A 24,271-nucleotide genomic window follows, 5' to 3' on the forward strand; every position below is an offset into this window, starting at 1 on the left:
TGTATGTGCACCTGAAAATATTCTTTAATTTTGTTTATTTTGAAACTTAATAAGAATTGTGTCATTTTTTAGGTACTTTCCTGCAACTTGCATTTTTCAGTAAAATTTGTATTTCTAAGGTTCATCCATGTGATTGCACAGAGCTATAATTCATTCTTTTTCACTCTTACAAAATATTTCATTGTATCACTATAGCACAGTTTATTTATCGAAACCTCTACTGATGGACTGTTGGGTTCCTTCCACTTTTTGCTATTTCTAACATTGCTGCAAGGAACATTTTTGCACACGTGTAAGCGTTTCTTTAAGGTAAGTATCTAACATGAGAATTTCTGGATTGTAGGGTACGCATGTTTTCAACTTGATAATGCAATATTATATACCTAGCTGGTAGCACTAATTTATATCACCATTAGTAGGATATAATAGTTCTTATTCTTCCATATTCTTGCCAGCTCCTGGCACCATCAGAGTCCCCAATTTTTGCCCATCTAGTTATCTAAAACTGTTATCTCCCTGTGTTTTTAATTTGTGTTTCCTTAATTATTAGTGAGGTTGAGAATCTTCTATGAATAGTGGCCATTTGTGTTTCCTCTTTTGAAAAATGCCTGTTCATGTCATTTGCCTACTTTTTTCCTAATACGTTCTTTGTCTTTTTCTCACAAATTTATAGAATTTTCTTAGATATTCTGAATGCTAACCCTTTGTTAGTTATGAATGTGCAAATAAATGTCTTTTTCTGTTCTGTGGCTTGTCTTTTTATTCCCTTTACGTTTTTATTTTTTTCCTTTATGGTATCTCTTAATGAAGAGTAGTTCTTTATTTTAATATATTCCTATGTATCAATCTATTGTTTTCTGGTTTGGGTTTTTGGTGTCTTGTTAAAAATATCCTTCCCCGTACTGAAGCCATAAAAATATTCTCCTATATTTATGGGATTTTAAGAATTCTGAAAATTTTAGAGTTGTGCTTTTCATGCTAAAATCCTTAATCAACCTGAGATTGGTTTTTGTGTGTGATGTAAAGTAGGGATCCGAATTCATTTTTTTCCTTATATGGACAATCAGTTACTTCATCACCATTTATTAAATGCTCCATTCTCTCTCCACTGATCTGCAGAGCCAACTCTGTTACCCATCAAGTTTTCATAAATATGGGGTCTGTTCTAGGCACTCTATTTGGTTCCACTGGTCTATTCATCCATCCTCTGCCTTTCTGGATTCCCTTTCTCTTCTGTTTTCTAAGACTAAAAAATAATTGACCTTAAAAAATAAAGCCATTGTTTGCATCACCTTTTGTAAAACTGCCTTAATGCTTAATATGGAAAGAAGCAGTTGAAAACTTTGTATTACTGTATTTTTGTGGCAACTATTTTAGGCATATTTTTGTGTGTCTAGTGCCAATATAAGTTTTTTTGTTTACCAAATCCTTATGTCAACTATCCAGTCTCTTAATATTTCAGACTCAGTCTTGAGTTTTTGTCATTGTGATTGAGTTTCCTAAGTGAAACTTATGGAACTGTTGGATCTTGCTCTTTTATATCCCTCTGCAGAAAAACACATAGAAATAATGTTGCTTCCACTAATTAAAAGTCAGTAGAATCTTATTATGATACAGATATTGGAAAATGAGTGTAACACCTGTTCTGTTGTAGACTTACTGGGTCATAGTGTGAGAAGCTCTGTGTATGTGGGAAACTTGGTGGCACTTGATTCATTTGAATCCTTGCAACAGCAAGGTGCATTATGATTGTTTTTGTTTTTACCATATATGTAACATTTTAGGAAATAAACCAGATTTAATTTTGGGGGGAAAGGATTTCCTAAAAAGGGAATCTTCCATTAAAAGATTCACGTGGCTTCTTTGAGAAGTGTTTCTCACTTGAATTTTAATGAAAGGCATACATTTTTATTTCCGTTCTCCAGTAACTTGTATGTATGTACTTGTTTTCATTTTGATAAATCATAGGAAAATTGTGACTAAGGGATCCACACATCTCAAAGGTCTAATGTAATCATAAACTACTCAATCTTGACTCTCTATGATAATAACTGAAAATTCATTGATGTATATAGTACTTTTGCCTTAAGTCATAGCTGTGTGTGTACAGGTGCAAACATACAGATTTCAACAGATTATGGTCTCCATGCACTCTATATATTCAATAATAATCTATGCAACAAGTTTTGTGACTTCATGTACCACTCGACCTTATGAATTGAATTTAATTATTTTTGCTTGCTCAAGAGTAGTTTTTCTTTCAAGGATAGTTTTGTTCCTGATTTTTAAATATAGTATTTGTTTTTCTGTTGAATTGATATCATCACCATTCTGATTTTAGGTATGATGGTCATTTTAAGAAAGGCATTATTAAATGTATGATGTCTGACTTAGAAGCCGTAAAAGTAGAAAAATAACCAATCGCTGGGAATCAAGAAATCTGGATTTATATCCTTGCTAGAGGTACTGGTGTTCTGCTCTAAAATCCTTTCTCTCTTAAATTCATCCATTGCAATAAGGAAATATAGCTGAAACACTCTTGAGTTCCTTTTAAAATTGAAGGACAGGGAATTCCCTGGTGGCCCAGTGGTTAGGACTCTGCGCTTTCACTGCCAAGGGCCTGGGTTCAATCCCTGGGCAGACAACTAAGATCCCACAAGCTGTGTGGCATGGCCAAAAAAAAAAAAAAAAAAGTGAATGGCAGTGCCAGACTCTACTAAAACCATAAACTGTCCAACATATTATGTTTCTTTCTCAATTCCCAACTTTTCTGAAAGAAAGAATGTAGGTGAAGTGAAGACCCTAGTGGTAGGCAAAGGGTCTTCCTTTGGCTTTGAATAAAGGTCAAGGAGTGGGAGTCCAGTCTGGGACCAACATTTCCTGTTTCATGTTCTGATGTCCTTTGTGTAATCAAGAAAATGCAAATCCAAACCAATGTTCTCAAGGTGTGGTCCCTGAACAAGTGGTACTAGTATCCCTTGGGAACTTATTAGAAATTCACATTCTCAGGCCTCACCTCAGACCTGCTGAATCAAAATCTCTTGAGTGCTAGACTTAGCAAATTGCTTTAACAACCTTCTTGGTGATTCTGATGCACACCAAATTTGAGACCCACTGATCTAAACTATATCATTAAGTATTTAACCAAATTTTCCCTTGGAAACAGAAATTAAGCACCTCCATATACATGAAAGTTTACCAAGTATGTCTTGTTATTTTATCATTGGTAAATAATGGAAGAAAAAATGGTCCTCATTTTAATATCTTTTTTATTTTTACATTATTCTTGCAGTACTCTTTCTTTTTTGGCTAATTTTGTTGTTGTTCAGTCTATTTCTTTTAGGTATTATAAAATTTTATATCAGTTTGACTGGTCACTTGATCAATTCAATTTTCTATCTGAAGAGTGCCCTATTGAGTACTTTAGAAATAACAAAGGAGAGAAAACAATCTTTTTCCTTAGGAAGAAGGAAAGCTTGTTAGTTTCAAGTCAAGGAGCACCAATTCCTTGACTTGAAACTTCTCTACAATTATAATAGAACAGCATAGACAGGGAAGAGCTATCTGAATTAGGGTAGACAAGCTTTTTACATGAAATAAGTTAGTTCTTTGCATTAAAAAGTTTTTAAATGGTGGTAAAATAAACATAAAGCATACCATCTTAACCATTTTTACGTGTATAGTTCAGTAGGGTTAAGTACACTCACATTGTTGTACAATCAGTTTCCAGAAATTTTTCATCTTGTAAAACAAACTCTATACCCAATAAGTAACAACTCTCCATCCTCCTCTTCCCCCAGCCCCTGGCAACCGCTGTTCTACTTTCTGTCTATATGAATTTTACTTGTCTGGGTACCTCATATAAGTAGAATCATACAGTATTTGTCTTTTTGTGCTGTCTTATTTCACGTAGCATAATGTCCTCAAGATTCCTCCATGTTATACCATGTGTCTGAATTTTCTTCCTTTTTAAAGCTGAAAATATTCCCTTTTATGTATATACTACATTTTGCTTATCCATTCATCTGTTGATGGACTCTTTGGTTGCTTTCACCTTTTGGCTAATGTGAATGATGCTGCTGTGAACATGGGTGTGCAAATTCATCTTCAAGGCCCTGCTTTCGATTCTTTTGGATATATACCTAGAAGTGGAATTGCTGAATCATATGGTAGTTTTATTTTTAATTTTTTGAGGAACCTCCACACTGTTTTCCACAGCAGCTGCACCACTTTACTTTCTCACCAACAGTGTACAATTGTTCTAATTTCTCCACAGCCTCACCAACACTTGTTATTTTCTGTTTTTTGTTTTTTGTCTTGGTAGTAGTCATCCTGATGGGGGTGAAGTGATACTTCATTGTGCGTTTGATTTGCATTTCCCTAATGAGTGATGTTGACCATCTTTTCATATGCTTGTTGCATGAAATAAGTTTTAATCTAAGCTCATAGAAAATGATGGACTTGGGTTGTTGAAAGGGGAAGTAAGTTTCCCAAGTGAACAGAGAGCCATGAGAAAAACAGAAGATTAAGTTTATATTAGTTGGGAAAAACATGAGACTGTTTTGAAGGACAGGTGATAATGAGATAGGAAGGGTGGGGAGTCAGTGGTGCTGGGTGATGGAGGACACTGCTGATCACATGTGCTGCACTATGGGAAGCTCTTAAAAGAGTTTTGAGCCCTGAGATTACGTGATAATAGTAATGTGTTACTAGGTGTGTTATTCCAGCAGTTGTTGATTGAATCTCAGTGGCCAGGGATAGACCCAAGAGACTGTTCTTTACAACCGTCACCCTCATACAAGTTTGAGGTTTTGAATGACAAATCAGTGACCTAAAGAAGAGTGTTAAATTATAGTAAGTAGTCTTTAGCGTGTTTGTGTAATTTTAAAAACTAAATGATCTCCAATTTAGATCTTCCAATCTGCTACATTGGAAACTTTCAATTAATATATGTGCAATAACCATATGCAAGTTTTTAAAAAAGCTCATCCGAACCATTGAAAACTACAACAGCAGAGTAGAGTGGGTGTGGTAGACTGAAAAATCCTCTCCCCCCACCCCAAATTTATGAGGTCCTAACACCTGGAACTTGTAAATATTATCTGATTTGTAAATGTTACCTGATTTGGAGAGTTTTTGCAGTATGCTTATGGTAAAGATTTTGAGATGAGGAGATTATCCTGGATTCTGGGTGGACCCTAAGTGCAACCATACGTATCCTTATAAAAGAGGGAGACAGAGGGAGATTTCTCTCTCTCTCTCTCTCTCTCTCTCTCTCTCTCTCTCTCTCACACACACACACACACACACACACACACACACACACACACACACACAGGAGAAGGCATGTGAAGATGGAGTGGAGAGGAATTTGAAGATGTTGGCCTTGAAGATTGGAGTGATGTGGCTACAAGCCAAGGAATGCTGGCAGCCAACAGCGGCTGGAAGAAGCAAGGAATGGATTCTTCCCTAGAGACTCTGAAGAGAGCACTGCTGACACCTTGATTTTAGCCCAGTGATACTGATTTCAGACTTCTGGCTTCTAGAACTATGAGAGATAAATTTCTGTTGCTTTAATTCATGAAGTTTGTGGTAATTTGTTGCAGTGACTACAGGAAACTAATATAGTGGATGAGAATTTTGCAACCAGACTTCCTGGATGAATAGGTTGGCAATGCCACTTGCTGGCTATGTGAACTTGTATATATGATTTACTTCTCTGTTCCTCATCTGTAAAATGGGAATAACAAAAATGGGATCTACTTGATAGCATAGTTGTGAGGACCAAATGAGCTTACCTGGCCTTGGTAAGCTCTGTCATAACTATCATAATCACCACTATAGACATCTCCATCACTGTCATCATCTCCTTTTTCCCAGTCAATCCTCTGTTCTTCAGGATTGGATATTTGTTGATCTTCTAATCACCACAGTTCATATTTTTTACTTTGAAGCCTTCTACCCTTTTGTAACTCTGTATCAGAGCTCATGGTTTGGCCTCTCATTGAAATTTTACCATTTCAGCAAAGTAAGGCCAACTTCACCTTCAGCAATAGATTAGAGAACACTGCAAAAACCTAACTATGGCCAAGGTTACCCAAACCAGCTGTGGAGCTTTACCCCCTCCTCTTTCTTATTCTTCCTGTTCTCCCTTCCTCTTCCACCTCCCTCTCCTCCTGCCTCCCTTCTACTATTTCTTCTTACCCTTTCTCTTTCTTCGTTCTCCTGCTCCAATCTAAAATGGTTCTAAGTCTTTCCCTAGCTAAGCATAAGGTATAGAGTCATTTCTTGATTACGAATTCTTAAGGAAGAAAACACTGTGATGTTAAACCCAAATGTTAGATGAAAGCATGCCTCATTCAGTGGCAGCCCAACAGGCTATGTGGGTTTATAGAAATATAAAATTTAACCAGGCAACACATTTGGTTTCTAAATTATTTAAGAATTCACATTTTGAGTAATTGATCTCTTCCTTGCTTACTTATCTCTGTATCTAGGCCTTGTTTTAGCTATAGACTAACTTCTTTGACCTGTTAAGAGGACCATGACTGCCAATAGGGGTAAGCTTGCCAAGACTTACTGCCAGATTCCCACTCCCTAACCCCAAATGTCCATTGCACCTGCTCACAGTTGCATGAAAAGGATTTGGCCTCTTGAGAAAAGAACCCCAAGGTCCAGAGAGCTTGGATTCTGTAATTCCTTTATAGTGTAGCTGGTTTTAATTTACTCCATCACCCCTCTGAGTGGTGTTCATCCATAGAACAAATGTTAATGTTGTGTGCCTACTATATGCTGGTACATTGTTCCCACAAGTGACCAAGACACAATCCATGCCCTCAAGTCTATGTCTTCCACTCTAGAAGGGGATACAGGTAATTGAGGGGACAATTAAAATACAGACTGTTGGTTATTACCACTGGGATAGTTCACAGCGAACATATAGGAGTCTCTTTTTAATGGCCGTGCATTCACTGAAATTGAAAGTAGGCCTTGTAAATAAGTTCATTTGTACCTTTTTTTAGGTTCCACATCTAAGTGATATCATATGATATTTGTCTTTATCTGTCTGACTTACTTCACTTAGTGTGATAATCCCTATGAACATCCATGTTGCTGCAAATGGCATTATTTCATTCTTCTTTATGGATGAGTAATATTCCATTGTATATATGTACCACATCTTCTTTATCCATTCCTCTGTTGATGGACATTTAGGTTGCTTCCATGTCTTGGCTATTGTAAGCAGTGCTGCAGTGAATATTGGGGGTCATGTATCCTTTCGGATTATGTTTTTTTCCAGATACATGCCCAGGATTGGGATTGGAATAGAGTCACAGATGTAGAAAACAAATTTATGGTTACCGGGGGGAAAGGGGGGGTGGGATAAATTGGGAGATTGAGACTGACATATACACACTACTACTATATATAAAATAGGTAACTAACAAGGACCTACTGTGTAGCACAGGGAATTCTACCCAATACTCTGTAATGACCTATATGGGAAAAGAATCTAGAAAAGAGTGGATATATATATAACTGATACATTTTACTGTACAGCAGAAACTAACCACATTGTAAATCAACTATACTCCAGTAAAAATTAAAAAAAAAAAAAAAAGTAGGCCTCTGCTCTTTTCGAAAATAGCTTGTCTACTTCGTTCAATGCTGGATGTTTACAGGATGTCTTTGAAAAGGCCATAATGATATGCTTTCTTAGCTACACAGTGAGTTTCCAAGTATTTACTTGGCTAAAAGTAGCTTGGGAACAGATTTTTCTCCTGTCACTTTGACACACATGAGGGAGTACTCAGAAATCCTGAAGAGGCATGGAAATGGCAAATAATGAGGTCTGGATGATATGTTTCATTGTGGTTGAATTTTAAAAGCACTTTTGTTTAATTTATTAACAAAGCATGAGTTTGTTCTGATCAGCATACATTTGTAAGTAGGAGGCAAACTGTCTTCATGAAACAGAGCATTTTTCTGGAACTTATTTTTAAGAGAAAAGGGCTGAATCCCAAAAAAGCTAGTGTTGTTAGCTCATCCAGTGGTTATCCCTTGCTCAGTGTACAACTTTGCCCTAACTTGGTTTAATTGGAGGAAAAATAAAATTCTGGACATATTAGTGATGCTGTTAGTTGGCAAGGTGGTGAACAGACATGGAAATCAGTGAAGACGATCTAAGGACCTTTCTTTTTGGAGCTGACCCATCTCACGCTTGTTATATGGCTAACACTTATTACCCATCCTATGATTTCATGAAGCCTAAGCAACCTGAAAATTTAATACCATTGTCAACACGGCAAGATTTCAAAGAGTCACTTGTTCGTTTTTCACCAGAAGGAAGAGGGCCCATGCTCTGAATAGAGCAAGCTTTCAGTTTATGGCATTAAATAAATTCTCTTACTGGCTTTAAAATCTTGGGATTAAAAGACCCTGATGTTACATTGAAATGGATTTATGGGATGTTCCAAAGACAGGATGTTAGGGCTAAGAAGTATCAGATGCATATTTGGATAATTTTCAAATAAGTGGAAATAGAAATATCATTCAGGACTTGTTTTGTTTCTGGTTATTATGGTCTGGATTTTCCATCCTGTTATTCATTAGGGATTTCACTCTTTATCCCCACCCTTTGGAACATTTGTTTTGCTGAACATTGTGGGCTACAGCTTCTTCGCAAAGGTGATGCCATCCAAGGCTAATTTATGCATAGCCAGAGGCAAAAATTCCTAAGCAGAGTCTTTGCAGGACTCAGAAAACTCCTCTTCCCTGAATAACCCTACTTTCCTTTAGCATCTGTTATTGCCTAAGTTTTTCGATTGGTGAGTCATTCCTCTGGGTTAGCAAATACCATTAGAAAAAAATGCAGGCAGCTATCAGTCAAACCCGCCCTAATGCAAATCATCTCTTTGGCTCTTCCCAGCCAATAACTGAGCTTGGAGGGAATGGAATTTAAATCTGGGATAAAGGAGAAGGATAATTTGGAGTAGAAACTCCTTTAGAGATCAGGCTTAAGTGAGAATGATAGGAGGCTGTACTTAGGGCAGCATCTGGGAGGGTGGCAAGGGAAGGTAGGAAGACACATTTTAGTGAATTTATAGTTTCCTAGTTAACTTCATGTTGGTGACCCACCATGCCGCCATGTTGAGATTCTCATTGTGTGATAGTATAACCTCTCACTGGAGCATAGCTCTGCAGAGACAAGGCCTATTCATTCCGTGGTGTTTGTCAAACAACTACTGCCAAGCCAACACATGGTATGTGCTCCATAAGTATATGTGAATCAATGAATAGTCTGGTACACAAAGGCTACTTTTAAAATGTTTTGCTTTACACTACTAAAACTATTTTTTCAGTTATTTCTAAAATGCTTGTATTTTTAAGCCCAACCCTCAAATGACTTTTAGTAAGGTTAACTATATCAGATTTAAGTAGTTTCTTACATAAGATTCATCTTACAATACTAAGTATTAGATATTTTAGCAACTAAACAAGCTTATTACAGGAGTCAATCAGTCAAGTATTTGACCACATATTCTGTACCCAGGAATTACTATTTTTCTTCTGGAAGCGGGAAAAGACAAACTTGTTAATCCATATTTTACTTTTATACTTAAAAGAACCCAAGGCAAACAATTAGGAGTTTTACTATCTGAGGATACAAATATGCATGAGAAATAATAGCCATAATTTTAATCTTTCAGATTTCACTTTATGGTTGCTTTATGATGACCATTTGTCTGATGTATTTAATTTTCTAAATTTCTGTTGCATGAAAAATGGAAACTGTATTGATTTAACATCAGAAAAATGTACAGTAGTTAATATAAAAAAGGCTGCATCAAAAAAAGCTGCATCTAATTTTGTTAATAAACTATAAATGGTAAAATGACGTACAGTTTAGATATCAAAGCATTGGGAACCCACATTTTTCTGTACCATTAATAATGTACTTTTAGTTTTGGCAGCAGCATAATTCTATAGTGTGATATTTCTACTTTATTGTTTCTCAGAGTAGGCCTGTGGACTTCCCTGGCTGTCCAGTGGTTAAGACTCCAGGCTTCCACTGCAGGGTGCACGGGTTCAATCCCTGGTTGGGAAACTAAGATCCTGCATATGCCATGCAGTGCGGCCAAAAAAAAAAAAAAAAAATGTTAACGTAATATGGGAAAATTTCCCCTGGTAAAGTGTGCACTGAGCTAGTGGGATGTGATGTTTGCATCACAAAGGTAAGTCTTACAGAAATTTGCAGTCTAGTCATCATAACTACCCTCAACCCTGAAGTTGAAAGATTTATTAATGTCAGATGACATACATTTGCCATCATTTATTGGAATTGAAACGTAGTTTGCTCTTCTTGACTGTCTCTGGAGTAACAGTGAAGTTTAGTAGCTAACTCGAATGTTATGACCATGGTTTGAATCTTGATCCTCCACTTATTAGCTGTATCATCTTTTCTTAATCATTCTGTGTCTCAGTTTCCTCATCTATAAAATGGGGATAATAACTGGATCAACTCATAGGGTTGCTCTGGGGATTACATAAGTTAATAAAAATAAATGTGTATAACAGTGACAAGAATATAGTAGGTGCTTGATAAATATTAGGATTCCTATGAATAGATTATGAATATTCTTGTCTTTAGAAATATTAGCTCAAGAGAAATAGTAATAAAAGACTATTACAAACAAGGTTAGTTCATGAACAAAGTATAATGAGCTGTATCTGTTTGACATATCATGTCTTGGAGGAGATTTAGTTTAGTCACACAAGGGGAGGTTAGACTAAGTACAGAAGACTTATAGGTGAGAAAGAACATGGGTCTCTGCATTTGGAAGTGCTGCAGAAGTTGTTGAGCTTGTGAGAGATGAGGTTGGATAAGTGAGGACTGAATCCTGAATGGATGATACAGAACTTGGCAGTTATGTTGAGGGCAATGGGGAGCCCTGAAATATTTTAACTTGTAGAGTGACATGCTGGGATGAGTTGTGAGTAACACCACTGTGCTGCAGTACAGAGAATGGATTGGAGGATTGGAGGGGTTCGACTGGCGCAGGAAGTGAGTTAAGAGGCTGTTAAGAGGCAAGAGCAGTGATGGCCTAGATGAACCAGGCAGGTGTGCCAATGGGGATAGAGAAATGGACAGATTTGAAATCTATTGGAAAGATAGAATCAGTAGCATCTAGTGATTATTTCAATGTGGTGAGTGAAAAAGAGGTAAGAGCTGAGAAGGATGGCCAGTTTTCAGGCAGTGGCTGACGAAGACATTGCCCACCTACCTGGCCAGATGCCCAGGTTTGTAATGGGCCATGGGGCTTACAGGAGTAACGCAGTCAGATGCAGCTGCTGTCTGAGGTGAGACAGCATCACAGGTAAAACTGAAGTATTTAGTCACAGGCTGGCGGTCAGGAAGATGTGTAGAAGCATAGAGGTGTATGATGTTAACAATGGAAAATGAGGGCAAATCTGGGGCCAATGTCCAGGTTAGCCTGAGACATTGCCCCTATACTCTCAGGGTTCCACATGGCAGTAGACAGCCTTTATATATATAGTCTAATGTGACTCTTTTCTAGTGAACACTGTCCCCCCAGAACAGCCCCTCTAGGCTTTAAATGCCATGGGCAATTCCAAACCTCTGTTGACTCTCCCCTTATCTGCCCTGGAGCCTTGGTACTAGCAGTTAAGGGTTGCGTCTCTATCCCTGAGGCAAATTGGAGGTCACCTTGAACCTGAGATTTTCTTGGGCTCATATTTCCAGGTTCAGAAGATGCTCTTTTCCCTCTGGGACAATGGACCCTGAGGAGCTAAAGCAGACTGCTCCTAATTCTTCTTCATCCATGTCCTGTTTGTGACATATTCATTCCTCAATCCTTAAGGTTTCTTTTACACCGTTCTGCTGAAACCTGAAACATGCTGAATTTTATCTAGGCATTTCTGCAGGCTTGGCTCTAGAGATGAGTTAGGTTGAATTCAGGTAACTGGTAAATTAACTTTCTAATTTCAAAATTCAAGTTTTACAAATGATCACAAAACTTTTATGAGAAAATACAAGTCTTAACACAGTGTGAGTTGCAGTACTGGTGAGTGGGAATTAAAAAATTAATCTTGTTCAGAAATTAGCATCTAATCTTCATGAGCCACCTAAGAATGGTAGAATTGTTCATTTGTGTGAATGAAATGGGAATATTTTTTCAGTTTGTTTAATATTAGAAATTCAAGAAGAGGAAGATTCAAAGCATTTCAAAGCATTGGTGGCCTTCTTAAGGTGATCATTATAGCAAGCCTCACTAAAAGTAAATAGACCTCTCTTGCTTCTTCATAGACAAACTACGATGGTGAGAATGAAATTAGCACTGAAAATATTAAAATATTGATAGCAATCATTCCATGTCCAGGCTTTGCCAATTAATAATTAATTTTACCTTGAAGGTAACTGTAAGAGACTTTTTTTTTTTATGCTTTCACTTGGCAAGAATGTTGACTTTTTGCCCCCTCAATGTTATCAAGTCTCCAGCAAATAACTCACGTTTTAATGTGGTTAGTAGCTGGAATTTCTTTTATGTGGTTTCATATTGATGAAATGAGAAAAAAAAAGTTTGTTGTGAATGGTTTAGAGAAGGCGTGAGTCACTTGTCTCTCTCATTTATATGTGGCATCAATGGATTCTTACTGTGTCATTTCCTGTTATGTACTTCTCACAGTGTACCTGTTGTTTTAAAAAATTTTTTTCAAGGACCATACCCCCAAGGAGAGGGAATGATCTTTATCCTCTGCACACTGATGATTACAAAAGGGTTATAGATTGTTACAAAATGGATGTTTTCTCACCAAAAAAGGAAGCATCTGTCAGTTTTTATGGCTTTTTATTTGGACAAGATAAGTTTGTCCTGAACTCCTTGTATTATCATGAGTGAGTGAACAATCTTGTTGCAATGGTGCTATTTTGTAGTCAGAAGCGGTTATGCTATCTCAGTCTTGATCTTGCTCTAATGGTTGGTAGCAAAACTATGTCCTAATTTATTTTATATATCCAATAGTTATCTGTTCAGAAGTCCCTTGGAATGGATTTTAGGTTATATTTTTTATTTTGATAAATAAAAAGTGGCTAAAATATTCACTCATTCTCTCAACTCTTTGCTGACTGCCTGGTATGTGCTGTTCTAGAAAAAAGTGGATTTAAAGCCAGTTTGTGTCATACTAAAATGGTTATTAAAGAAAAGTGCTCTATTTCTTATTTTCTAAAATGGGACAAGATATTTAAAGTCTTTGGACCTTATACCAAAATGTTTCCCCTTTAAAAATATCTGTCCCTTCTAATTAAAAGAATAGGCTTAATTATTTTGAGTATGTACACTGAGTTTTTTGTTTTTATTTATTTACTTTATTGAAGTATAGTTGATTTACAATGTGTTAATTTCTACTGCACAGCAAAGTGACTCAGTTATAAATATATAGGCATTCTTTTTTTATATTCTTTTCCATTATGGCTTATCCCAAGACATTGAGCACAGTTCCCTGTTGGTGTGAATGTAAGCCACTGTGGAAAACAGTATGGAGGTTCCTCAGAAAACTAAAAATAGAATTACCATATGACCCAGCAATCCCACTCATGGGCACATATCCAGACAAAACGATAATTCAAAAAGATACATTGCACCCCTATGTTCATAGCAGCACTATTCACAATAGCCAAGACATGGAAACGACCTAAATGTACATTGACAGATGAATGGATAAAGAATACTACTCAGCCATAGAAAAGAATGAAATAATGCCATTTATAGCAACATGGATGCAACTAGAGATTATCATACTAAGTGAAGTAAGTCAGAAAGAGAAAAACAAATACCATATGATATCACTTACATGCGGAATCTAAAATATGACACAGATGAACCTACCTACGAAGCAGAAACAGACTCACAGACATAGAGAACAGATTTGTGGTTGCCAAGGGGGGTGGGTTTGGGGAGGGATGAACTGGGAGTTTGTGGTTAGTAGATGCAAACTATTACATATAGAATTGATGGACAAGGTCCTACTGTATAGCACAGGGAACTATATTTAATGTCCTGGGATAAACCATAATGGAAAAGAATATAAAAAAGAATGTACATTAAGAAAAAGAATATATAAATGTATATAAATAAAAAAGAATGTATATTAAAAATATAAAAAAGAATGTATATAAAAAACTTAGACCTAGTAAACAACTTCAGTAAGGTTGCAGGATACAAAATCAATACACAAAAATCTTACATTTCTATACAAGATGCAAGCTATTACATATAGATTGGATGGACAACAAGATCCTACTGTATCGCATATTTAGTTTTTGAGTTATCCCTCCCTCCAGGAAATGTTTTGTTTGAAAATATTTTCTTATGTGCAACTTCAGGGAATGTGTAATTTTCCTAAGTGACCCTGTTCAAATGTTTGAAAACAACACCTAGCACGGTGCCTGGCACACATATTTGTTGATGCTGAGTGTAGTATAATTCCAGTCTCAAAATCCAGTAATTCAGTTCCTTCTCTGTGTAGTCACCTGTCTTCTCAGCAGTGCTTTCTTGCCTTTATTTCAGTCTCAGTGCCTCAACTCCAACTTGACCCAGACCATGCAATCTGCTTGTTAACTACCTACCCCATAATGAGCAGTTTTCAGAATATTAATTGCAATATTATACATAAGACTTGTAATCATTGATGATTTTGAATTTAAAAAGTCAGGAATGGAAGATAGTATTATTTGGGTGACCCCTCAGGTGGATGAAAGAGAAGCTACCGACCAGGTTTCATAAGCCACCATGTTTATTGTTAATAGTATTTGTGTGGCTTATAATGTTTCTACCAGTTTCTGTACCACTGATCCACAGGCATAAGTTATGGTGAGAAACTTGCCAATGAATTAGACACTTATGGTTTTCTGTAGTTACACATGAGATTTATATGGTCAAGCCGGTAGTTTAATTTCTACAATTTTAGGGTCAATAGGCATTGTCACTTGTTAAATGTAAGTGAGCCAGTATTTATAATAGCCTTCAGATGGATTTTATTTTGCTCTTTATAGTTACTCTTTCTCTGCATGAATATCTGCGAAAACAACGATGTACCAACACAGTATAATATTTACAATTTTTCCAGATTAGGTAGAAAGCACCTTTATAGGTTATTTGTGTCAGTTACAGTAGAGTTCCCAATGTAAGCTGACAAGAAATGCTATAATATTTTATATTCAGCCTTTCAAAACCCTGTTAATTATGCATAAGATAATACTCTCCAATAACATCAGGAGTAGACAAATGAAATCATTAGTTTTATATTCCAGAGCCCCATGTACATCTATTATAACTATGCATTTGGATGCCTCCACCCACATTTCTCAAAATCACTTTTTGATACCTTATAGTGTGATATCATAAATGAATATGAAGAATATTATATAGTGTGAAATTGTATCAAAAAGATCTTAGCTTTTGAAAATTATAAACCTAACTCATTATTTGGAAAGGATAATCTGCTGAGAGTTTATGACAATAGAAAGAGAAGTGTTGATCAACCATTTGCCATTGTCTTTATTTCAGTAAATAGGGCCTCTGACAAATATGTCATCGACTCCAACATGCTTAACATGCTACCATGACAGTGTCAGTGTAGACAGAAGTGCATCTTGGTGGTGGTTCCTTCTAGGAATATGAAGTCTAGCTAGAGAAAGGTGCTCTGGCTTCCTGTGAAGCCTGGTTATGACAGGATATCCAACGGTGTATCTGCATATTTCTTTAAGTTTGACACATTCTAGAGAATTATTTTGAGAGGTAAGAGAAGAAATGCACATTGTACATTTAAAATGACTTTGTGAAATGATATGATTTGCCAAATGCACATTATTGTAATTTAGCCAAGATAGGTGGCCAATTGAATGTTCACGGAACTGTAATTGTCTATGTGCTGTTTGCAAGGCCCTTTCTGATATAGCTAGAAAAATGCTCCTTTTTCTTTCAGTATCCATTTGGTTAGGAATGCATCCATTACTTATAAATGATGACTCTCTTTTGCTTTTCTTTCTTTTCTTAGGGGGAGGCTACTGTAAATACAGGTGAAAGTAGTTTCTACCGTGGCTTTTTTCTTTTTTTTGTGGTTGTACAATAGAAATTATTTTTAAATATACTATATGTTATCTTAAATTTCATTCTAAACTATATATTTGTTTAAAAAGAAAAGGGAAATAAAATCTGAGAAAGACAATCATATCCAAATAGAGGATAGTTTTAGCCATGTGTTTTACACCCAGAATTTCAAAACATGGATGGAAATATTGTCTAAGTTTTTATTATTAAAACCTGGTTAAACTTTTACAAATGTCACTTTGCTGACACCAACCAGAAGCAATTAAAGTGCAAAAATAGAATTGTATCTGTTACAGGAGTGATACATTTTAACTGGAAAAAGCCATGAAATAAACATTGGTAGACACAGTGGTACTTCTGTTTTATAATTCTAGAGTATAAACACGTGAACAAACTTACAGGAAGGGATTTTATTTTGCCTGTGAATTCTACTGTTAGTAGTATTGTAAATGTTAAATATATCTTCTCATTGGAATATTTTTTACTGGAAAAAATAAAATGAAAAAGCAATCTTTGAAAATTCTGAGTTGTATCTTCCATGTTAGACCTGGACATAGATGTCTATCTCTAGTACCCACATATATTTAGTTCCTAACCTAGTCCTGTTTCTACTAGCTGTTTGACCTCAGGCAAGTTATTTAAATCCCTTTATGCCTCAGTTTCTTCATCTGCAAAATGAAGCAAAAATATTATAACAGTATTTCCTTCTTTAAGTTGTTATAAAGATTAAATGATTTAATACATGTATCTTGATAGGGATTGGCATAACATGCAGTGTTGGTTATTCTTAGTTATGCTATATTAATAAAGTCCTTAAAAATAATTTTTAAATTTATACAGATTGTATATTTTCATTTAAAAAATTTAGAAAGATATAAAGAACATAATAAAAATCACTTATCACTCCTCACAGAGATAATCACTGTTATAATCATTTAGTTATAAATCATTCCATTCTTAGCAATTTCACTTTCTTTTGGTTAGTATTTGCCTACTATGCCTTTTTTTGCTTTTTGTTTTGTTTTGTTTTAATATTGTTTATTAGCACAGTAACAAATGCAGACTTAAGTAGTCCACAACATAGAACCAATCCACTGAGCAACTCCTATTCCATGCCTTACAGTTAACAGCTTAAGGTATTTTACTACAGATTTTCACAAGTTCTTATTCAAACCTCTGTCTTTTCACAGTAAAGTAGATTGGTATATAAAATAAAATACATAACTACTCATTTCCTATATGGTGTCTTATAGCCATGTGTCCATTTTATATATATGAGATGACAGTCTCTAAAAGCAGTTAAATATCAATGTTCCCTTCCAAGAAGGGAAACAAATTCCAACTTCTTAAAACAAAAAACTGTGTAGTCAATAGAAAGGGAAGATGGCAGAGTAGAAGGACGTGCACTCACTCCCTGTTGTGAGAGCACTGGGATCACAAGTAACTGCTGAACAATCATCGACAGGAAGACACTGGAACTCACCAAAAAAGATACCCCACATCCAAAGACAAAGGAGAGGCTGCAATAAGATGGTAGGAGGGGTGCAATCACAATAAAATTAAATCCCATAACTGCTGGGTGGGTGACTCACAAACTGGAGAACAGTTATAGCCCAGAAGTCTACCCACTGGAGTGAAGGTTCTGAGTCCCATATCAGGCTTCCCAACCTGGCGGTCCAGCAACAGGAGGAGGAATTCCCAGAGAATCAGACTTTGAAGCCTAGTGGGATTTGATTGCAGGACTTTGACAGGACTGGGGGAAACAGAGACTCCACTCTTGGAGGGCACGCACAAAGTAGTGTGTGCATCAGGACCCAGGGGGAAGGAGCAGTGACCCCACAGGAGACTGAACCAGACCTACCTGCTAGTGTTGGAGGGTCTCCTTCAGAGGCAGGGGGTGGCTGTGGCTCACCGTGAGGACAAGGACACTGATAGCAGAAATTCTGGAAAGTACTCCTTGGCATGAGCCCTCCCGGAGTCCACCATTAGCCGCACCAAGGAGCCTGTAGCCTCCAGTGCTGGGTCCCCTCAGGCCAAACAACCAACAGGGAGGGAACGTAGTCCCATCCATCAGCAGACAAGCAGATTAAAGTTTTACTGAGCTCTGCCCACCAGAGCAACACCCAGCTCTACCCAGCACCAGTCCCTCCCCATCAGGAAGCTTGCACAAGCCTCTTAGATAGCCTCATCCACCAGAGGGCAGACAGCAGAAGCAAGAAGAACTACAATCCTGCAGTCTGTGGAATGAAAACCAAATTCACAGAAAGATAGACAAAATGAAAAGGCAGAGGGCTATGTGCCAGATGAAGGAACAAGATAAAACCCCCAAAAAACAATTAAATGAAGTGGAGATAGGCAACCTTCCAGAAAAAGAATTCAGAATAATGATAGTGAAGATGATGCAGGATCTCAGAAAAACAATGGAGGCAAAGATGGAGAAGATGCAAGAAATGTTTAACAAAGACCTAAAAGAATTAAAGAACAAACAAACAAATGAACAATACAATAAGTGAAACAAAAAATATACTAGAAGGAATCAGTAGCAAAATAACTGAGGCAGAAGAACGGGTAACTGACCTAGAAGACAGAATGGTGGAATTCACTGCCACGGAACAGAATAAAGAAAAAAGAATGAAAAAAAATGAAGACAGCCTAAGAGATCTCTGAGACCAACATTCGCATTATAGGGGTCCCAGAAGGAGAAGAGAGAGAGAGAAAGGATGTGAAAAAATATTTGAAGAGATTATAGTCAAAAACTTCCCTAACATGGGAAAGGAAATAGCCATCCAAGTCCAGGAAGCACAGAGTCCTAGACAGGATAAATCCAAGGAGAAACACGCTGAGACACATAGTAATCAAACGAACAAAAATTAAAGACAAAGAAAAATTATTAAAAGCAGCAAGGGAAGAATGACAAATAACATACAAGGGAACTCCCATAAGGTTAACAGCTGATTTCTCAGCAGAAACTCTACAAGCCAAAAGGGAGTGGCACAATATATTTAAAGTGAAGCAAGGGAAGGACCTACAACCAAGATTGCTCTACCCGGCAAGGATCTCATTCAGATTCGATGGAGAAATCAAAAGAATTACAGACAAGCAAAAGCCAAGAGAAGTCACCACCACCAAACCAGCTCTACAACAAATGCTCAGGGTACTTCTCTAAGTGGGAAACACAAGAGAAGAAAAGGGCCTACAAAAACTAACAAAAGACATAAGAAAATGGTAATAGGAACATACGTATCGATAATTACCTTAAATGTGAATGGATTAAATGCTCCAACCAAAGGACACAGGCTCACTGAATGGATACAAAAATAAGACCCATCTATATGCTGTCTACAAGAGACCCACTTCAGACCTAGGGACACATACAGACTGAAAGTGAGGGAATGGAAAAAGATATTCTGTGCAAATGGAAATCAAAAGAAAGCTGCAGTAGCAATACTCATATCAGATAAAATAGACTTTAAAATAAAGACTGTTACAAGAGACAAGGACACTACGTAATGATCAAGGGATCAATCCAAGAAGAAGATATAACAATTATATATGCACCCAACATAGGAGTGCCTCAATACCTAAGGCAAATGCTAACAGCTGTAAAAGCAGAAATCGACAGTAACACAGTAATAGTGGGGGACTTTAACACCTCACTTACACCAATGGACAGATCATCCAGACAGAAATTTAATAAGGAAACACAAGCTTTAAATGACACAATAGACCAGATAGATTTGATTGATATTTATAGGACATTCCATCTGAAAATAGCAGATTATACTTTCTTCTCAAGTGCACATGGAACATTCTCCGGGGTAGATCACCTCTTGGGTCACAAATCAAGCCTCGGTAAATTTAAGAAAATAGAAATCATATCAAGCATCTTTTCTGACCATGATGCTATGAGATTAGAAATAAATTACAGGGAAAACAACATAAAAAACACAAACACATGGAGGCTAAACAATACAATAGTAAGTAACCAAGAGATCACTGAGGAAATCAAAAAATACCTAGAGACAAATGACAATGAAAACACGATGATCCAAAACCTATGGGATGCAGAAAAAGCAGTTCTAAGAGGGAAGTTTATAGCAATACGAGCCTACCTCAAGAAACAAGAAAAATCTCAAATAAACCATCTAACCTTACACCTAAAGGAACTAGAGAAAGAAGAACAAACAAAACCCAAAATTAGTGGAAGGAAATGAATCATAAAAATAAATAATAAATGAAATAAAAGCAAAGAAAACAATAGCAAAGATCAATAAAACTAAAAGCTGGTTCTTTGAGAAGATAAACAAAATTGATAAACCTTTAGCCAGTCTCATCAAGAAAAAGAGAGAGAGGACGCAAATTAATAAAATTAGAAATGAAAAAGAAGTTAAAATGGACACTGCAGAAATACAAAGCATCATAAAAGACTACTACAAGCAACTTTATGCCAATAAAATGGACAACCTGGAAGTAATGGATGAATTCTTAGAAAGGTATAAGCTTCCAAGACTGAACCAGGAAGAAGTAGAAAATATGAGCAGACCAATCACAAGTAATGAAATTGAAAGTGTGATTAAAAATCTTCCAACAGACAAAAGTCCAGGACCAGATGGCTTCACAGGTGAACTCTATCAAACATTTGGAGAAGAGCTAATACCCATCCTTCTCAAACACTTCCAAAAAATTTCAGAGGAAGATATGTATGATAAATACATACCTAGATCAATTTCTTAGGTTAAGTTTTGGCTAAATTCATTTTTAAGTTCAAGGTTCTAAGTCGCTGGGGGAGTCCTCTGTTCCTTGAACAGCCTTCTGTCCCAATGAGATGATCCCCTACTATAACAACACGTGTTAATTCCATCATATTTATCACATTGTATTTTAATTATCAGTTTATCTGTCTCCCATCAGATTGGGGATTCCTTTAGGGAGAGACTCTCTTTTTCACTTTGTCTTGAAATAGGTACGAAATTATTTGACAAATGAGTAATGAACAACACTTCAGATGGCATGCATTTATCCATAATTATTGAGTATTAACCTACAAATATTCTATAATCTGATTTTAAATCCTCAAATTTATAACAAGGCTTTGATTTAGCTTATGCTAATTTTAAAAATGTGTAGCTTTAAGGCATTTTATTATAAAAAGCTGATATTCATATATATAAATGAGTGAGAACTTAAAATTCATCATACATTTAATTCATTTTTTAGTTTGACCTTCTAGTAAATCTTTAGCTTCATTGATTTTGGCTGCTATATAAGGATATCCTCCCTTGTCTGGGTGATTTAAAAGCATAATTGGTCGATGAGCATCTCTTATCTTTCCTTTATTGGCATTAGGGCTTACATCTAGTATTAATGCTGCTTCCTGTTTTGTCATTTGGGGTTCAAACCCACCTCTGAAGGTGTAATAGCCACCACTGAAGGCAGATTTTGGTAGACTTTGAAAAACTTGTTTTACTTGAGGCTCCATATGCTTCATGGCTTGCAAAGCATAATGGCCTGCAAATCCTGCTGCAGCAATGGTCAGTCCAACTGCTATGACTGTACTGGCCATGGTTCCCGCTCGACTCCTCTGCCTCCCCTGGGAGTGCCCAAGTTCTTAGTTTTTATATATTGGACAGTCTGCTTTTATTTGAACTCTTAGATGATTGTTTAGCTAGGTATGGAATTGTAGATTATGTTATTTTCCCTTATTATTTTGGGGAAAATATATTTGTGCATCTTATTATTTGTGCATCTATTGTTGCCTTTGATAGGAGTCCTATTGGTTTGATTATTGTTCCTTTGAAGGTAGTTTATCTTTTCTCTCTTGCAGCGTTCACACTTTTTTCTCTTTTTTCTTGGTGTTCTGTAGTTTCACTACAGTGTTGTATCTTTGTTTAGTCTGGGGAGTTAAGGAGCTCTTTCAATCTGAGGGTTTATATCTTAACTTCTGAAAACTTTAAAAATATTATATCTTTCTTTGTTCACTGTAGTGTCTTTCACAGATAACTATCATATGCTGGATCTTCTGTCTAAATTTCTCTTTCATATTTTCCATTATTTAAACTTCCTGTGGTACATTCTAGGTGACTTCTTTAGACTTATCTTCCAATTTAATAAATTTCTCTTCCTCTTTGTGTTGTGTGCTCTTTAACATATTATTGTTTTGTTTGCCAGTGATAGAATTCTTTTCAGATTTTTCCATTTTTAATAATACACGCATACTTTGTTTTATTGTGCTTCACTTTGTTGCACTTCACAGATCCTGTGTTCTTTGCAAATTGAAAGTTTGTGGCGATGCCCTGCTGAGCAAGTGTACTGGCACCACTTTTCCAACAGTGTTTGCTCACTTCATGTCTCTGTCACATTTTGGTAATTCTTACAATATTTCAAACTTTTTCATTAATATTATATTTGTTATGGTGATCTGTGGCAGTGATCTTTGATATTACTACTGCAGCTCGCTGAAGGCTCGGATGATGGTTAGCATTTTTTTTAGCAACAAAGTATTTTAAAATTAAGGTATGTACATTGTTTTTTTAGATACAATGCTATTGCACACTTAATAGACTACAGTGGAGTTCAAATATAACTGTTACATGCACTTGGAAATCAGAAAATTCATGTGATTCTCTTTATTGCGATACTTGCTTTATGGTGGTGATCTAGAACTGAACCTGCAGTATCTCTCAGGTATGCCTGTACCTTGATCCTGCCATGTGGAATCTATTATCTTTTTCATCTGCTTAATGGCTATAAACATTTATTTTAAAATTCTTTTTGAATTGCTTTAGTATTCAGAGTCATTTGATTATGAGCTTTTGTTGCATTTGCAAACTTTTATAGCATTGGATTGCTTTGTATTCTTTGCAGTCTTTCTGAGTTCATCAGTACTAATTATATATTTATAGGTATGTGCTGGATTGTGGAAGCACCCTTATGGGACAGTTTTGTGTTTTACTGTGGATGTATGGGTTTCCCAGGTTTGGACCACTTTTTATACTAATTTTTTAGTTTGGACTTTGCTAATAGCTCAAAGAATTTTACACTCTGCTGACATGCCTTGCAGGGCAGGGAATTCAAAATTGTCATGACTGACTCTGCTTCCTGCTGTACCTTGAGGCAAACCTTATCTTTATCCTGTTGGGAGTTTTTTCTACTTCTAGTTCACCCCCGGTCTTGCTTCTTGGAGGAAGTTCAGGACTCAGAATCTTGACTTTTTGTGTCATTGCCACAATCTACATCCATTTCTTCCTGAGGGACACATGGCTTATTTTTCTGGCCCCTAGAAATGTATTTTTCTTATCTTAAACTCCAGCTGTGTACTTTGAAAACGTTCTTCAAATTTTATGTAGAATTTCTAGATGTCTTTGAAGTGGGAGGAGAGACTTCACACCTCAGATCAATTTGCTATCTTTGCTGGAAAGGCCTCCAATTTTTATTTTTTTAAACTTGGGCATATTATATATGTGTGTGTATATATACATATGTGTATATATATATATATATATATATATATGTTTTGTTAAGTGCTTTTGTACCTCTAAGAGTTTATCATGAAATTTATGCCATTATTAATCTTCTAAACCATGATTCTTTAGTAGTTATTTTCCACAGAATGGATGTATTACTTATCTAGGCAATCCCTGTTGTTGCATCTTAAGTTTCTGATTTTTTTGCAATTATAAATGATTTTTCTGTGAATATCTTTATGTATCTTTGTGAGCATCTCTGCCAGGGCTACCTTCTTAGAGGTGAAAGAATTGTATAACAGGATAGAATCTTAATAATTTGAAAGACTAATAAAATATTAGTAATGAGAAGTACACTGGATGTATAACAAAAATTCTGAACATTAAGGAATAAAGGAACAGAGTAAAATTGTGAGAGGAAGATAGAAATACAATGGATTAGAACTTTATACCATTGTAAACATCAAATCTCTTAGTTCATACAACAGACATTTAAGACATTATGTTGAGTATTGTAACTAATAGGGAGGGATAAGAAATGAATAAGACATGGTTTCTGTTCTTCAGAAGAATATAGGTGAATTCTTAATGAAGATAAATAGAACTATATGGAACTCTAATAAAAAGGCAGCCATAAGTAAGTAATATACTTCAGGTAACAGGAGGCTGCTGTGAGAT

The 24,271-nt window shown here is 36.1% G+C and overlaps 1 long non-coding RNA gene and 1 pseudogene across 1 annotated transcript in view; one reads left to right on the plus strand and one right to left on the minus strand.

The window, feature by feature from the left end:
* Positions 1-24,271, plus strand: part of LOC137215117 (uncharacterized) — a 1,036,631-nt gene that overhangs the window by 196,219 nt on the left and 816,141 nt on the right. The gene's annotated exons all lie outside the window — the stretch shown is intronic.
* On the minus strand, positions 21,238-21,724 carry LOC137214687 (mitochondrial import inner membrane translocase subunit TIM14 pseudogene; annotated as a pseudogene).

This window comes from Pseudorca crassidens, chromosome 20 (genome assembly GCF_039906515.1).
Source record: "Pseudorca crassidens isolate mPseCra1 chromosome 20, mPseCra1.hap1, whole genome shotgun sequence".
In the NCBI taxonomy this organism is placed as follows: Eukaryota; Metazoa; Chordata; class Mammalia; order Artiodactyla; family Delphinidae; genus Pseudorca; species Pseudorca crassidens.